Here is a 19,451-nt window from a genome sequence, read left to right as displayed (position 1 = left end):
AACTTCTTTATTTGAGAGAATGATTGTTGAGGTTAGAGATCTCAGACTTTAGATGAATCACATGAGAGGACAGTAGCCAGGGGTTCTTGATGAGGATAGTTACAAGCTTGCACCTCCAGATCTGTCTATGAGAACTGAGGATAATGATGAAGATAATGGTGATGAGTATTCTGATGGAGATGAGGATGAGGATGCTGAGGAGGATAGTGGTGGAGATTAGTGTAACAACCCAAACCCAAGGGTCTAAATCGTTAAACGGGTCCTTACATGAACCCAAGGTCATTTAAGGCATTACCATCTTTTCCTATGTCAATACATAAAATATATATACTTCATTTCAAGACTCATAGTATATCATATCACTAATGATATGTCAGTTTATTACCACTCGCAATAGTACGAATCTTTATAGGATAGGACTATATAGAGTTGTCGATCCCATAGGGAAATGAATGTTCTTTGTTTGGTTTTTAACTAATCCAATTTATTTCTTGGTTTACAGGTAACTGGTTGAATTGATTGATTGGTTGTCACGAGTATAAAATAAAATTAAACTGAATGTAAACTAAAGAGCACAGAGAGAGAAAAGTCTTAGGGCTTTAACTTCACCACAACCTTTATACTATGGTTAACTTTTCAACTCTGGGGATTTAACAATTTATATTTCAAATGAATTGAACTCAATAACATTCATTCAATTTGGTTTTAAAGAAAGATATTTTATAAATTTCAGTTAACTATAACCTATCTGTAGTTAGCATGGACTATCCACTTACCTACTTTAACTACTTTAACTAATTTGTAAATAATCCATCTTTCCTAAGTATAGACTATGAAAACATTCATTTATAAAAAGCATTAGAACACCATTACATGATCTCCATTCTTATGTCCGGTAGGGCTTCGCCAAATACCGTCTAATAAGAATGGGGTGAGAATAGTTTAAGAACAGTTATATCTAAGACAAGGTAATAACTTTTTAGAAACTATTTAAAACTTTGAAATCCAATTGAGTTGTCTAAATTGCTCATAACCATATAATCAGAAATATAATATATTAAAAATATCCCGAAGTTAAAATAATCAGACCATAGTACTTAGATCGGGTTACATTAGTGCCCTAAGAGAGGAATTAGCTTCTCATGACGATATAGGATATCATCTGTGTTGTTGTCGTCTTCATCGTCACGGACGACACTTCTCTTCTTAGGATCTTCACCTTCTAAGGTTATGGAAACCCTAAAAGCCGCCACCATAATATCAGACTTCTGAATAATACGAGAAAAATGAACGTCTTCTACCAAGGCCTGTGCCTTCTTTTATAGAAGAAATAAGGGTTTGGTGGACTTTTAGGTCTTCTGGCTAATCTAGAATGATTTAAGACTTGGAAAAAAATAATCCCCATAACTTGTTAATCCAATCTGTCATGGAAGGCTCGAGCTTAAGAAGTAGAGCTCGAGCTATTTGGCCCAGGCTCGAGCTTTAGGAACAAAGCTCGAGCTTTCTTGAAATATGGCTCGATCTTTAAAGGATGGTGCTCAATCTTCACTTTTGTACTTCATCAAATTTCTTCAACTATTTTCCGAAGCGTCTTTTCCATCCACACTTAGAATACTTTTAGGTCTTCTTCTTTTAACATTGCTCGATCCTATCTTCATATGGCTCGAGCTTTAGTTACAAAGTTCGAGCTTTTGGGGCTCAGGGCTCGAGCTCTGAATGATAGTACTCGATCCCTTGAGGTCTGGCACGATGCCCTGGGAGGTTGGCTTTCTTGAAATCAACTCTTCAAATTCCAACGCCCCATGCTCGAGCTTGTAGGCAAAAGCTCGAGCACCCTTAGGTAAGGCTTGAGCACCACTGTGTAAAGCTCAAGCTCTAAAGGTACAAGGCTCGAACTTTAATGCCTTGGTTGATTTTTCTTCTTTTTCTTGCAGAGTTCGAGCCTTAGAACTTAGGCTAGACCCTTGGTACTTGGAATCTTCCAAACTTCACCATTTAAGCTCTCCACCAGTTTTGAATGACCAGTAATGATTCTGTAAGCTTCAATATCAGTCTTTTCATTATAAAGTCTCGGTTTTAACTGTTTATCTGGGAAAGTACCTGTAAACACATAGTAAACATAAATTAGTCTAATAATGGATAAAAGTATCACTTTAGGTCTTAACATACGTATATTTAGGGGCTCGAATATGTAATATTTAGTGCTTATCACACCCCCAAACTTACATATTATTAGTCCTTTAGCAATACAGAACTAAAAAGCCACTTTCATAGGAATTATGGTCGCATTTAGCCTATGCAACAAGCCTTTAAACCCCTAGGTTACCCCTAGTGGACAAGTTATAGTCTCGTGAGGTTTTCAGTGATGGTCCCACAAACATCTCAGACAATGCCTTAATTACACAATAAACTTATTCAGGCTTGTTTTCAAATCATGTTATCCCAGTAATATATCAATTAATTAAATACAGCAAGTACAACCAATTATGTTAATCAGAAAAACTTTCAACTTCCAATTTCAATTTAGCAGCTATGGTTCCCACATGTCAGTTTAATCATTTATTCAATAATCTTAATCTCCAAAATTCTTTAAAAGTGAACTCATAGTCAAACATGTGGCTTATTATCCATACTTGCATTCATTCCTTGTTATCCCTCAATTTACAAGCAAACTTATCAAATTCCAATTCCCCAGGCATTTTTTTAAATAATCTACAGGTATGCATTTTTCAGAAAGGATATTGTGCAATGCTCAGGTGTATTAAGCTTTCTAAATTACCCATGTAACGAATTTTCGGCCCATGACTCCCAAACCAGATGGTCTTAGGGCATTAAGTGATAAAAGACTCCTTCGGACCTAATTGTTCAAGTAATCTAGGCAACCTAAACCCCTTATGCAATAAGCTTTCAGCCAATGACTCCCAAACCAGATGGTCTTAGGGCATTAGGTGTCAGAACACACCCTTAAGGACTTAATTGCTCAAGCAATCTAGGTATAGACCTGAACTTGACCATTTTCTACTCTTTTTTTTCATTCACTTTTCTTCTTCTTTTTTCCTTTCATTCACATTGGTGAAGAATTTTTTTTTTTTCATTTATTGAATACATACCATTTTTTTTCTTTCTTTATATTTTTTTTATGCCTTGGTTATCAAAATCATCAAATTCACCTACTCATCTCAGTTTAACTCAGAACAAAACAAAACTTCTAGTTTATATCCCATATGATTCATGCAAGTGTGAATATGTGCAAAGTGGAGTATTTCAGATATCAAAATCATCAAACAATAATCATCATAACAAAGTGGAGCACAGGCCACCAACTGATTTCAAAAAATTTCAAACATTTCTTTTCAACGCAACTTTAGCATACAGGCCATCTCTAACCAATATCAGATTGTATAAAGAAATCATGACAATCAACAGACTCAAAATCATGTTTTTAACATAAAAAATTCAGGACTTCAGGACCTTGTGTTCAATATATCCTCATCAAAAAGTTTGAATTCCCTTACCCCCAAACATAGGATGTACATTGTCCACAATGTAAGAAAACAAAGTAGAGTTAGAAAGATAATGCCATAAAGATAGTAACATACTACACCTGACCAGCAAAGACATACCAATATGAAGCACAGAAGGGAAAAATATAAAAGTCACCCCCAAACTTAGTCCTTAGTACCTGGCAAAATCATCAAACTGCAACACACATCAGAGTAACAAGTATATGGAGTAATAACAGAGAAATATCAATATACAGCTCAGATATCAACACAAGTGTAGCATAGGTAAAAAACATGTATGTTGCCCAAGTAATGACTCTAGAGGGGGGTGACTAAAGTCTTAGCAAACAATGGTCAATTTTTCAATTTCAATTGATGTACAATAGTAAGGCTAATTTCTCAACAATAATTTAATAAAGCAATTTGAAATTTAAGTTACACCTACCAGCAATTATCAAGAGATTAATTCAAATGAACTTGAAGCAATAAATATAAGAGATAAAGAGAGAGATTGCAAACAAGTACTCAGCGATTTTAGCGAGGTTTGAAAACTCCTACTCCTCGGCTCAAGACCCCTCTTGAGACTTTCCAATCCACTATGGCTTTTCCTTACGGGTGGAGAGCAAACCTTTTACAAAAAGCTCTCCTTTGCTTCTAAGTGCTAAGAGAAATGCCTTCTCTTAGTCTTCCTTGGGCTACACTAGCCCTTACAAGATTGAAAAAGATAGATAAGGTACAAGATGATCTCTCTCAGATCTGAAGTACAAATTTCAGCTCACTCTAGAGTATGTATGAATATATTGAAGCTCAATGATCTTTGAGGACTATGAAGTGTATGAATGATGATTCAAAGACTTTATGATTGCAAAGATATGATTCTCAGTGGTTGCAATATCTTTTTATGAAGACCACAAGTCATTATATAGAGTTTCAGATGAGTCTGATATGTATTATAGTTGTTGGACACACAATCCAAGGTAAAATAGCCATTCAAAATTTGAATCTGCGCCAGTTCGGTCATCCGAAATAAAACACCATTATGTTTCAATCGACCGAAATGGTTTAAGGTTAGCCATCATTCTTGTTTTGGTAGACCAAAGAAAATTTTCTTTTGTTTCGGTCGTCCGAAACTCCTTTCTCCTTTGTTCCAAACATTCTGTTAGAATCGGCTCGTCTGATTCATTTTTCTCTTTTATTTCAGTCGTCTAAAACACATAGAGTATTCTTTCATTAACACATTTCGGTAGACCGAAATGAATAGGTCCTTTGTTTTGGTAGGCTGAAATAACTTAGAAGTTATGATCCAAATTCTTTAATAGAATCAGTCGACCATTTTAAGTTATCCTTCCATTTCGGTCGACCGAAATGGAACTTCAATTTTAGGAACATGTTTTAATGATATCAATTTTAGTCTTATGTTCCTTAAGCTTGATGAATGAGGTCTTATGCATGATTATGGATATGAGAGCTTAAAGATGTTCATACATGTTTTAACATAGGGTCATATTCACTCACCAACTTAGCTACCCCTTTTTCATTGGTATTTGCATGATCGTTTACTTGCTTGACTAATCTTGATAGCTTCCTTTAAGATCTTGATTTCTTGGCGACCATTTCATGTATCTTTTATGATGCTCCTTTTCTTTTGAGTTTTCCAAGTAATGTCTTGACTTGATGAATGCTTAGATCTGTAATTTGCTCAAGGTAGACATTAGAACACATAGAACATCATTAATGAATTATGATCATCAAAAGCCTTGGATTCAAGGTCAACAATCTCCCCTTTTTTTATGATGACAATTCATTGATATGTTCGATAAATACGAATATAGAATATCAACAGTTCTCCCCCTATCAATGTGCATAGATCATACATTTAAGAGATTACAAATCTCCCCCTTTCCTTGTGCATCTATTTTAGCATTATAAGCAAGATCATGTTCAAAACATGTATATTAACAATTTAAGCAAGATCAATACAACATATTTAAATCATGCATTTCATTTCATTAACTCAAAACATGTATTTAATCAATGGAGTCAAAATACAACATTGTCATTAACTAGACTCACTATTACATTTTATCCCCCAAAAAAAATTACCACATTCATAGGCACAGTATCCTACAACATATTAATTGTATTAACTACATCACCACAGCTACATTAACACATCATTTCTCCCCCTTTGTCATGCATCAAAAAGGTAGGGGGAAATGAAAGGATAGGTCAAAAATGAGGAAGTCCCGTAATGCGGAGGTTAGCAAGGTCGTGCTTCACAAGATCGACTTCATTGGCTACTTCTTTAAGACGTTCGCGTAACGCGGGAATGTGTTCTCGATTTTCTTTGCCAAGATTGATTTGCTCTTTATAAAGAGCAATATTTTCTAGAAGTAGCTCACAGAGGGATCTTTCTTCAGATGGAGGGACATCAGTGGTTTCTTATTGTTCTTCCTCTTCTTCTTCTTCTTATTCTTCTTCTTCTTCTTCTTCTTCATCATTACCACCTACTGTAGCATCTTCTTGTTGATGCTCTCCCATTACAATTTCTTGATCCACATTTGTCAGATCACCAAATTTGGGGTCATACCAAATGTTATCTTCAGATTTCTTGAGACTCATTCGGTCAAGCAAATCTTTGTCAATCCTATAGAGATTGGTCAATTTCTTTTCATCCTTTCTCGCTAGCCATACCTTGTAGGCTCTGAATATTAGGGTAAGAGGTATAGTATAGAATAGGTGAGTTTTTTTTTCTTTCCTCGCGCAATCTTGCATGTGGTGAAAGATGAGGAAAGCAAAATCAAACTTCTTTCTGTTTAGGACGCACCAGATTAGAAAGGCTTCCATAAAGGACACATCCGATCATTCGCCAGATTTTAAAAGAATGGTATGGATGATAACATGATAAATAAGACGAGCTTGCACGGTTAACTGACTTGCAACTACCTTGTCAGTGTTTTCAGCAGGAAGGTGGCTCATTTGTTGAACTGCTTGTAGAGGGTCAAACTCTTCCCCATGATACCAGTCATAGGCAGTGAAGTAGGTGATATCGCCGTGGGGAATTTTGAGAATGCGGCGAATACTAGACAAGGTAAGGTGGATGTGAGTGCCTACGACGAAGGAATCGAAAATATTTTGTCCTAGTTCTTTCTTAAGATGATCGTAAAACAGTCTAATAAGCTTAGGGTAATAAGGAACTTTGAGAGAGACAAAACCACCCAGGCCAATAGCTTCAAACAGAGAGAAGGTGTGTTGAATCAATTCTTCACTTTCACTACTATAAAAAAAAATTCCCTTTCTCAACTATTTTACGGAGGAATTTGGTTTCACAGATTTTCTTGAACTCGGGTTCTCGGAAAAGACGCATTGTTGGGGCAGGATAGGGGTCAGGATGTTCAGGGTTTGGTGGGTTAGACCCTCTGGCATCTAGATCATGAGAGCCCTTATGGCGTGTTTCTAAGTCTCTAGATGGGTTCTTCCAAGAAAACATGAGAACCAGACTCAAAAGTTTTCTCTAGTAGATGAGGGATTTTGTGAGATCTAAGATAAAAATAAGGATAAGGTTTGTGCAACAAAATCTAAACTAGGATGTTATAATGGAGATAAATAATAGAGAATATGAATCTTACAAGGAATTGATTGATTCTGAGAGAAAGGATTGGAGCTTACCTTAGATGCGAAGAGGAGAGAGAGAGAAGTTCGTAGTCGCCTTCTAAAAGAGAGAGAAAGAGAGAGAGATTTGAGTTTGAGAAGAAAAATAGGGTTCGCGGGCCATTTAAAATTATATTTGGGCCTTTTCATATCTGGGCCCTGAAGCATTGGTCGACCGAAGTGGCTTCATCAGTCGTCCGATTTGCATTCTGAAGAAATTTTAATTTCCTTATTTCGGATAGTTGAAATAGGATATCGGTCTGTCAAAATATTTATTTTAGTCGACCAAAATAGAGTTTCGGTCTGCCGAACTGAATGTAGAAAGCAAATTTAAGAGGTATTCGTCAGTGGTTATTGGATTTCTCTTTCTATTGCCATTCTGATTTCTCGACGAAGTGTGCAGAATCTGTCTTCTTGTAGTGGCTTTGTAAGGATGTCGGCCAATTGATTCTCAGTGTTAATGAACATCAATTCAATATCACCTTTAGATACATGATCCCTTAAGAAATGATATCGAATCTCAATATGTTTTGTTTTCGAGTGCTGAATATGATTCTTTGATATACAGATGGCGCTGGTGTTGTCACACTTGATAGGAATCTTGTCGAAGAATAAGCCAAAGTCCTCAAGTTGTTGTTTGATATACAAGGTTTGTGCACAGCAGTTTCCAGCAGCTATATATTCAGCTTCAGCAGTAGATAACGCGATTGAATTTTGTTTCTTGCATGACCAAGATACAAGGGACTGACCTATTAAGTGACAAGCGCCGATTGTACTTTTTCTATCAACTTTACAACCAGCAAAATCAGTATCCGTAAATCCTACAAGTTCAAAAGATGTGTGCCTAGGATACCACAATCCTAAGTTAATAGTGCCATTTAAATTCTTGAAAATACGTTTGATAGCATTCAAGTGATATTCTTTGGGACAAGATTAAAACCTAGCACATAAGCACACACTAAACATAATGTCTGGCTTCTAACCGTTAAATATAGAAGGCTTCCAATCATCCCTCTATATTTCTTAATATCAACATCCTTGCCTTTGTCATCCTTATCAAGCTTTAAGGATGGACTCATTGGAGTTTTGGTATGTTTGGCGTCCTCGGAGCAAAATTTCTTTAGCAAATCTTTAGTATACTTTGATTGGGAAACAAAAATTCCATCAAGAGTTTGTTTGATTTGCAGCCTTAAGAAGAAGTTGAGTTTACCTATCATGCTCATTTCAAACTCGTTTTGCATGGAGGTGGCAAACTCTTTGCTTAGCAAGTCATTAATTGATCCAAAAATAATGTCATCATCGTAAATTTGAATGATCAACAAATTGCCATCAATGATTTTGGTAAAAAGTGTATTGTCAATTTTACCTCTACCAAAACCATTTGAAAGTAGAAATCCACTAAGTCTTTCATACCAAGCTCTAGGAGCTTGCTTCAAACCATACAATGCTTTAGGCAATTTATAAACATGGTTTAGACTTTCATAGCTTTCAAAGCTTGGTGTTTGCTCTACATATACTTCTTCATCTATAAAACCATTTAAGAAAGCACTCTTTACATCCATTTAAAATAATTTGAAATTTTTGCGAGATGCAAATGCAAGCAACATTCGTATAGCCTCAAGTTTAGTAACGAGAGCAAAAGTCTCTTCATAATCTATACCTTCTTCTTGGTTATAGCCTTTTACAACAAGTCTAGCTTTGTTCCTAACAATAGTTCCCGACTCATCCTTTTTGTTCCTAAAAACCCATTTTGTACCGCTGATTGCTTTATTTTGAGGTCTAGGGACAAAATGCCAAACCTTGTTTCTTTTGAATTGAATGAGTTCTTCTTACATTGCCAAAAGCTAAGATTTATCATTTTCAGCCTCATGTATATTTTTAGGTTTGATTTGAGAAACAAATGCCACAAAGTTGCATACATTTCTTAATTGTAACCTTTGGATGGATCACCAATAACTTGATCTAATGGATAATTATAAACTAACTTTCATTCATTTGGAGTAGTTTTATTTTGAGAGACATCATCACTTGAATTGGTATTTTGAGAGACATCAATAGGAGACTCATTTATATCGAGTCCATTGATACTCTTCTCAAGCTCCATAGGGGATTCATTTGCATTGAGTTCATTGGTACCCTTTTCAAGTTCAATTTCTCAATCATTGCCCATCACACCTTTTATAGGAGAACTTGGGGATTCATCAAACACAACATGTATGGATTCAACCACAACTAAAGTCCTCTTATTATATACTCTAAATGATTTACTTCTAAAAGAATAACCAAGAAAGATGCCTTCATCGAATTTAGCATCAAATTTTCCTAGATTGTCTTTGTCATTGAGAATGAAACATTTACACCCAAAAACTTTGAAATAACCAATTTTAGGTTTTTTTTTTTGTTCCACAACTCATAAGGTGTTTTGTTGAGAATATTTCTAATGACGACTCTATTTAGGACATAGCATGAAGTATTAACGGCTTTGACCCATAGAGATCTAGGTGATTTGTGCTCATTTAGCATGGTTCTAGCCATTTCTTGAAGAGATCTATTTTTCCTTTCAACAACTCCATTTTGTAAGGGAGTCCTAGGTGCCAAAAGATTGTGATTATAGCCATTTTCGTCATAAAATCTTTCAACATCTTGATTGTCAAACTCTCTACCCCTATCACTTCTGATGGTTTTAATCTTACACTCTTTTTTGTTTTCGACTCTTTTGCAAAATTTTGAAAGAATTGAATGAGCCTCATTCTTACGTGCAAGAAAGATTCCCTAAGTGAATCTAGAGTAGTCATTAACAATTACAAAAGCATAAAGTTTACCACCACGGCTAGTAATTTTCTCCGGTCCAAATAGATCCATGTGAATCAATTCAAGTGGTTTTAAAATAGTTATATCATTTTTCCTTTTGAAGGAAGACTTAACTTGCTTACCTATTTGACAAACATTACAAGGTTTGTCTTTTGAAAAATTTGTCTTTGGGAGACCTTTGACTAATTCATTTTTAGACAATCTTAAGATTAAATCCATGCTAGCATGACCTAACCTTCTATGCTACAACCAATTATGTTCATTTAAAGACATAAGGCATTTAACATCTTGATCATGAAGTTCTCCTAAGAGCAAAGTATATACATTACCATTTCTTAGAGCACAAAATATTTGAGTTTCATTTCTTTTAACGATACACTTATCCGTTTTAAAGATCACATCAAAACCATTATCACAAAGTTGACTAACACTAAATATATTATGCTTTAAACCTTCAACAAGCTAAACATTTTCAATAGACAAGGAAGAAGAAATACCTATGATTCAAATGCCAATTACCTTGCCTTTAGAATTGTCTCCAAATGTGACGCTTCCTCCGTTGTATGCCTTTAGAGAAGAGAATTTTGAGTAGTCTCCCGTCATGTGTCTTGAACATCCGCTATCTAGAAACCATTTCACCTTAGAGGATGTGGAGGCCTTCAAATAATCTTACAAGAGAGATTTCAAATAGTCTTCACTTGGTACCCAAATGTTGTTGGGTCCGTAAGAGTTAGCTAGAAGCACGTATGTTCCTTTAGGAACCCACTTCATGATAATTTTCGGCCTTCTTTTTTAGCAATCTTGAATAAGATGACCCAATTTTTTACAATAGTTGCATCTAGAATTTCTATTCTTACTTTTAACAAAATAGTTAGCCAAAGGCTCTTTTTTTTTTTCAATAGGCATGCTTTTTTGTCAAAAGGATTAAATCCTAATCCATTTTTATTAAAGACACTCCTTTGAGCACCTAGCATGAGTTCTAGATTTTTTATGCCTTGAGTGAACTTTGCTAGGCCATTAGTTTGGTCTTTAATAATTAATTTCAAGGATTCATTTTCATTTTGAAGAGTTTGAAGTTTGTTTTCAATGATAAGCTTTTCTCTTCTTTGAGACGCACATTTTTTGACCATTTTACCTAGTTCATCATGCAATTCTCTAAAGCCATCAAGTAGACCATTATAAACATCAACCAAATCATCATAAGACATTTCACATTTAGATGAAGAGTCAAGATTAGAGTTTACCTCATCCCTGTTTGCCATGAGACAGAGAATAGCCTTTTTCTCATCACTTTCGGAGCCATTTGAGTCATCATCTTCCCAAGTGGCTTGCATTGCTCTTCTCTTTTTCTTCTCCTCTTTATAAACAAGACAATCAGCTTTGAAATGTCCCGATTTCCCGCAATGAAAACAGGTAGGAGTGTCTCATTTGCTTTGTTCATTGGATGATTCACCCTTTTTAAATCTTCCCTTGTTGAATTTCTTCCTATGAAGAAATCTTTTGAAGGATTGAGTAATAAGGGCTAGATCATCATTTTCACTTTCGTTGTCAGCAACTTCCTTTTCTATTTGAGAAGATTTGAGAGCAATTTCTTTCTTTTAATGATGATCTCCTTATCTATCTTTTAGAGTGATCTCCCATGTAAGAAGAGAGCCAAGAAGTTCATCCAGCTCAAGTATGTTAAGGTTGTGAGCCTCCTTAATAGCTGTGGCTTTTGCATCCCATTTTTCAGGTAAGCTTCTTAGAATTTTCCTTGCAAGATCAGAGTTAGTAATAGTTCTACCAAGATGCTTTAAGCCATTTATAATGTCAGTAAATCTTATAAACATTGCATTAATAGACTCATTTTCATTCATACGAAACAGTTCATAGTGATGCATAAGAATGTCAATTTTAGATTCCTTAACTTGTAATGTCCCTTTATAAGTAATTTGAAGTTTATCCCAGATTTCTTTAGCTATGGTACAAGTGGAGACTTTATTGTACTCACTAGGGCTTATGGCACAATTTAGATTAACTTTAGCTTTAGCATTTAGGGAAATAAGTTTATAATCCTCGGTGTCCCGTTCAGTTTCAGTTTTAGGGACTCTTCTTGTGTCAACAACTTTCATTGGAACAAAGGGTCCATTAACAATGACCAACCAAATTTGATAGTCTACAGATTGAATGAAGTCTATCATTCTATTTTTCCAATAACCATAGTTTGTTCCATCGAACCAAAGAGGTCTAGAATTAGATTGACCTACTTGGTGAAAGTGAACATTTAAGTTTGCCATGATCGTTCTCTAATACACTTAAGTTTTTTAAAGATTAGGCTTTAATACCAAATATTGCCCGAGTAATGACTTTAGAGGGGGGTAGATAAAGTCTTAGCAAACAAGGGTCAATTTTTCAATTTCAATTGATGTGCAATAGCAAGGCTAATTTCTCAACAATAATTTAACAAAGCAATTTGAAATTTAAGTTACACCTACCAGCAATTATCAAGAGATTAATTCAAATGAACATGAAGCAATAAATATAAAAGATAAAGAGAGAGATTGCAAACAAGTACTCAGCGATTTTAGCGAGGTTCGAAAACTCCTACTCCTCGGTTCAAGACCCCTCTTGAGACTTCCCAATCCACTATGGCTTCTCTTTAAGGGTGGAGAGCAAACCTTTTACAAGAAGCTCTTCTTTGCTTCTAAGTGCTAAGAGAAATGCCTTCTCTTAGTCTTCCTTGGGCTACACTAGCCCTTACAAAATTTGAAGAAGATAGATAAGGTACAAGATGATCTCTCTCAGATCTGAAGTACAAATTTCAGCTCACTCTAGAGTATGTATGAATATATTGAAGCTCAATGATCTTTGAGGACTATGAAGTGAATGAATGATGATTCAAAGACTTTATGATTGCAAAGATATGATTCTCATTGGTTGCAATATCTTTTTATGAAGACCACAAGTCATTATATAGAGTTTCAGATGAGTCTGATATGTATTCTAGCTGTTGGACACATAGTTCAAGGTAAAATAGCAGTTCAAAATTTGAATCTGCGCCGGTGCGGTCGTCCGAAATAAAACAACATTGTGTTTCGGTCGATCGAAATGGTTTAAGGTTGGCCATCATTCTTGTTTCGATAGACCGAAGAAAATTTTCTTTTGTTTCGGTCGTCCGAAGCTCCTTCTTCCTTTGTTCCAAAACATTCTGTTAGAATCGGCTTGTCCGATTCATTTTTCTCTTTTATTTCGGAAGTCCAAAACACTTAGAGTATTCTTTCATTAACACATTTCGGTAGACCGAAATGAATAGGTCTTTTGTTTCAGTAGGCCGAAATAACTTAGAAGCTATGATCCAAATTCTTTGATAGAATCGGTCGACCTTTTCAAGTTATCCTTCCATTTCGATCGACCGAAATGGAACTTCAATTTTAGGAACATGTTTTGATGATATCAATTTTAGTTTTATGTTCCTTAAGCTTGATAAATGAGGTCTTATGCATGATTGTGGATATGAGAGCTTCAAGATGTTCATACATGCTTTAACATTGGGTCCTATTCACTCACCAACTTAACTACCCCTTTTTCATTGGTATTTGCATGATCGTTTGATTGCTTGACTAATCTTGATAGCTTCCTTTAAGATCTTGATTTCTTGGTGACCTTTTCATGTATCTTTTATGATGCTCCTTTTCTTTTGAGTTTTCCAAGTAATGTCTTGACTTGATGAACGCTTAGATTTGTAATTTGCTCAAGGTAGACATTAGAACACATAGAACATCATTAATGAATTATGATCATCAAAAGCCTTGGATTCAAGGTCAACAATGTATATAAATAATCATGATCAGTACAATGCTTTTGAATAATAGACTTAGGGCAAAAATACAGCATATAGAATGAAATACATCAAAAATACTACCCTAGTCAACAAAAGATGCCTATCTATCAAAAATAAAAATAGAAAAGCCCTAAACAGCTAATCTATATATGGTGGTGGAGGGGCTGAAGAAGTAGAAGCGGCAGACGGAGTGCAGCATAATAGGTCGGCAAGAATACTTTGCTGCTCAATCAACATCTCTCACAGCAATGTCTGGCCAGTCTACAACTTTGCCACTCTGGCATGTAACTCTCTAATCTTAGCCTGAGAAGAACTCTAAGGCTATGCTTCTGGAACTGCCCTCCTTCTCGGTGGGGCATGGCCATAAGAAGTATCCATCTCATCCTCTGTGGCCTTATCATCATCCTCATCCGCCAGCTCACCAACCGCTGCCTCTGCATGATTGGTTGGAAAAATAGTAGGGGAGGTGGATAAGGTGGTCCATCAAGCACATACGGCACTCCTCTAGCCTTTGCATCCAATCTTCGTTGATCCTCTCGGATCTCATCATCTAACCCCTACTTCTTGCATCTTATCTTGGGCATACGGCCCTAGACATTGTTCCACTGAGTGAAATGATATTGTGTAAAGACCGTCATGGTCGCCTTATTCGGGAGTAGTAGAACCCCCGAGATCTCCATCAGGTGGGTGATGAGCCTAGGGAACTGAAGTGAGTGGCTATGAGGGCATCTAGCCTCTCCCATCTCATTATATAGTCGGCTAATTTGTAAGAACATGAGCTTGGGTATGAATCCCAATAGCCGGCATGGAATGTGTAGTGCGCATCCACCCTCTCTATGTACCGCTCTATCTTATGTCCTATAAGGCGAGCATTGGCCATAAGGACCGTATTTAGAAACTAGAATCAGAGCAAAAGCTATGACTTCCTCACCGTCTCTAAAGTGGTAGAATGTCCCCCTTGACCCAGTGATCTGACCATATCCTCTTTAGTCAGGTCAATGGGGATCGGTGGGAACTGCCTCTAAAGAGTGGCAGGGCACTTATAGTGATAGCCCATAACTCGTGCTATAGCTGCGTAATCCACTGTCAGAATAATCTTTTCAACAATGGCTGTAAAATACTCCTTACCATCATGGGCGTCATCGCCCGTATGTAAAACCAAGGTGCGGAAGACCTCATGCATTAGCCTAGGATAGGCAATCTGTGCTGGATGCCTCAGAAATCTCATCAGCTGATGAGCCCACAAAGCCTCTACTACCCAAAATGTATATTTGTGCCGCTCAAAATCAGCTAGCACAAAATCTATCTCCTACTGTATAGTAGTGTATCTCCAAGCCTCTACCAGTGCCATGGCCAGAGTCTGAACAACTTTTTGTCGCGATCGCCGAGGCATCCCTATAACAATGTCCAAAGCCCCTACAACACCCCACAACAGCTACTTAAGAATATCGAAACTGTGCTCTAAAGCTCGAGCCTAAAAGCCTATGGCTCGAGCTCTCTGCTGTGTAAGGCTTGAGCTTAATGTTCCCAATGCTCGAGCTTGCTGCAAGTAATAGCTCAAGCCCAAAGATGAGAACTCGAGCTTTCTAGGTAAAAACTAAATCAAATCTTCTCCCAAACCTTCCAAATTTATCCAACTTATTTCCAAAATAACCCCAAACTTCTAGTCCATTACACAACAACCCTAAATCTCGAAAAATTTCAATCCAACACCTCCAAAACACCTAAACCCGTGTTTATCAAATCTATGAGTAGATCTGAAATTTTTGCAAGTTTAGATGAGGATTAAAGATTAGATTATGGATATGGATGATTAAACCTATCTTTTAGGGAATTTGGGCATTAGTTTTAGGCAAAATCGTGAAATATATATATATATATAATATATACGTATATATACATATATATATATGTATATATATCTATATAAAACAAAGAGAGATTGAGAGGGGAACCTACCTTTTGATGCAGGATTGAAGCCTGAGATGATGGAGATGATGAATCTAAAGAGATTGAAGAGATTGGGAGAGAAGGGAGGCTAGAACGAGTGAAAGCATGAGGGTTTCAAGCTCGGCATGAGGGTTTCTTTTTATTTAATTGACCAGAGTTAGAGCCCTAGGCTTGAGGCTCGTGCTTTGCCTCTGAAAACCCTAATTTTAGCGATGGAGAATAGCTCGAGCTCCGCATGTGTAAGCTCGAGCTTTTGATAGGTGAGGCTCGAGCTTCATAATGAAAGCTCGAGCTTTGAGGACAATTTTTTATATTTTTTTATTTTTTATTTCTTTTTCTTAACAAATCTAAGTCTAAACTAATCTAAAAGTAAAAATCAAAAAATAAAAAATAAAACCTAAAAATTAAAGCAAAAACAAAAACATAAAATAAACTAAAGTACAACTTATAAATGCTAAGTTTAACGTCGATAGCTCGACAGAATGTTAAGTTTAACGTCGATAGCTCGACGATAACAGACCTCTCTAGTCTATGTAAATAGGATCATGAAGTTCTACTGCCTCCACTATGCCTCTCTACACACTACCCTCAATGTAGGGTTTTAATCTTTATCCATTGACTTTGGACACTTGTCCAGTCTTGCAATCTTGTATTTCTATTGCACCATAAGGCGTAACAGAAATAATCACATATGGACCCTCCCAACGTGACTTAAGCTTTCCAGGAAAAAGTTTCAGTCGTATATTAAACAACCAAACCTTTTGCCCAGGCTCAAAAGTCTTACACAAAATATGCTTGTTATGAAATGCCTTAGTCTTAGATTTATAAACCTTAGCACTCTCATAAGCATCATTACACAATTCTTCGAGCTCAGTTAGTTGAAGCTTCATGTTAGAACCAGCAGAGTTCCTATCAAAATTGAGTTGTTCAGTAAGCCCACAAAGCATCATTTAGTTTAAATGACCAATCCTTATGATCTGGCTTAACCATTTTTTTAAGAATTCTCTTAATTTCTCGATTGGATATTTCAACTTGGCCAATTGTTTGGGGATGATAGGGAGTAACAACTTTATGAGCGATGGAGTATTTTTGTACCAAAGTACGGAAGTACTTATTACAAAAGTGAGCACCCCCATAACGAATAATAGCTCGTGGCATACCAAACCAACTAAAAATGTTTATTTGAATGAACTCAACCACGACTGCGTGATTGGTAGTTTTAGTAGCCACTGCCTTAACCCATTTAGACATATAATAAACAGCCATAAGAATATAGTCATTTTTATTTGACTGGACAAAAGGACCCATGAAATCATACCCTATACATCAAAAATCTCAATAACTAAGATCGAAGTTAAGGGCATCATTTTTCTTTCAGAAATTGATCCTAACTGCTAACATTGAATGCATGACTTACAGAACAAATACACATCCCTAAAAAGGGAAGGCCAAAAATAATCACACTAAAGAATTTTAGCTGTAGTTTTCTTTGCACTGAAGTGACCTCCACAAGCCAAACTGTGATAGAAGGTCAGAATACTATAAAACTCACTCTCAAGAACACATTTACGAATGATTTGGTCAGCATAATACTTGAAGAGCTGGGGATTTTCCTAATAGTACATCTTAATCTGAGAGAAAAATTGATCTTTTTCCTGCTTTGGCCAAAATAAAGGAATTTTGCTTATTGCGAGATAATTCACAATATCAGCAAACCAAGGCAAATTTGTATGAGAAACCCCAAATAGCTGTTCATCCAGAAAGAAATCACAAACTAGATTTGAAGTTGAGGTATCCTCAATCAGAATTCTAAAAAGATGATTAGCTACCACATTCTCTGACCCTTTCTTATGCCGAATCTTATAATCAAACTCTTGAAGCAAAAGGATCCATCGAATCAAATGGGGTTTAGTTTCCTTTTTGGAGAGATGATGTCTCAAAGTAGAATGATCAGAATAGACCACTACTTTGGAACCCAACAAATATGATCTAAATTTGTCCAAAGTAAAGACAACTATAAACAACTCTTTTTTAGTAGTGGTATAATTCGATTGTGCATCTAAACGAGTTTTACTTACATAGTAGATAACACGAGGAAGTTTATCTACTCATTATCCCAAGATAGCACCCATAGCATAATCGGATGCATCATACATGATCTCAAATGGAAGAGCCCAGTTTGGGGGATTCATGATAGGAGCTAAAGAAAGAAGAGAGCAAAGCTTATGGAAAGCTTCTAGGCATGAGTCATCAAAGAAAAAAGGAGTGTCCTTTGCAAGTAGATTACACAAAGGATGAGAAATTTTGCTAAAATCTTTAATGAAACGTCAATAGAACCCGGCGTGCCAACGAAATGATCGCACTCCCCTTACGGAGGTAGGAGGTGGCAATTTGGAGATCAAATCTACTTTGGCTCTATCAACTTCAATACCTCTCTCAGAAATGATATATCCAAAAGCAATCCCCTCTTGAACCATAAAATGACTCTTCTCCTAACTAAGAATAAGATTTGTTTCCCTACAACGCTGAAGCACTAGGGATAAATGTTGGAGACAGTTTTCGAATGTGGATCCGAAAACAGAGAAGTCATCTATGAAGACCTCGAGAAACTTTTCAACTATGTTCGGAAAGATATACATCATATACCTCTGGAATGTTGCTGGCGTATTACACAAACCGAAGGGCATCCGTCTATATGCAAATGTACTGAATGGACAAGTGAAAGTAGTTTTCTCTTGATCCTTAGGAACAATGGCCACCTGATTATAGCCAGAATATTCATCTAAAAAGCAATAATAGCTCTGGCTAGCCAACCGCTCTAAACTCTGATCAATGAATAGTAATGGAAAGTGATCTTTTCTAGTAGCGGAGTTGAGTTTCTGGTAATCAATACACACACGCCATCCAGTGGTGGTGCGCTATGGAACTAATTTTCCCTCGGAATTCTCAACTACTATAATACCTGACTTTTTAGGTGCTACCTGAGTAGGACTCACCCACTTGTATCTGAGATAGGGTAGATTATTCCTGCATCTAGCAACTTCACAACTTCCTTCATAACCACCTCCTTCATATTGGGATTCAATCTTCTTTGGAGTTCTCGAGATGTTCGGGAATCCTCCTCCAAATGAATCTAATGCATGTAAATTATGGGACTAATTCCTTTTAAATCAGCCATACTCCACCCAGCAGCCTCTTTATTTTGCTCAAGAACTTTTAAGAGACTACTTTCTTGGGAACTTGAAAGATTGGAAGCAATGATCACTGAGAAGGTGTCATTTAAACCTAAAAAAGCACACTTGGGCTTATCCGGTAGTGGCTTAAGCTCAAGCTTAGGTAGAGATTCTAAGGAAGGAATAGGCGGAGTACTAGAGAATAGAGGAATAGGCTCAAGTCTAGATTTCTATGGAGGAAAATCTGTGATAGGAGTGGAGTTGAGCAAATAATTCAATTCAGCAATTGAAGATTTGATATCAAAGTCTTCATAGTTGAAATAATTCAGACAAGCTTCTAAATGATCCTTGGATAAAATAGTTGGGAGTGATTCCTCAACCAACTCATCAATAACATCAAAGAAGAAGAATTCACTATTATCGTAGGGATGATGAATAACATTAAAGATGTTTAGCTTGACTTTCATTTTCCCAGAAGATAAATCCATAGCTCCAGTCCTACAGTTAATGCAAGCATTTGCTGTGGATAGAAAGGAACGCGCA

The sequence above is a fragment of the Cornus florida genome, unplaced genomic scaffold (assembly GCF_030987335.1).
Source record: "Cornus florida cultivar Cherokee Brave unplaced genomic scaffold, ASM3098733v1 CherokeeBrave_3.0.0_Hap2_Chr05, whole genome shotgun sequence".
NCBI classification, from domain to species: domain Eukaryota; kingdom Viridiplantae; phylum Streptophyta; class Magnoliopsida; order Cornales; family Cornaceae; genus Cornus; species Cornus florida.
This window is presented reverse-complemented; position numbering follows the sequence as displayed.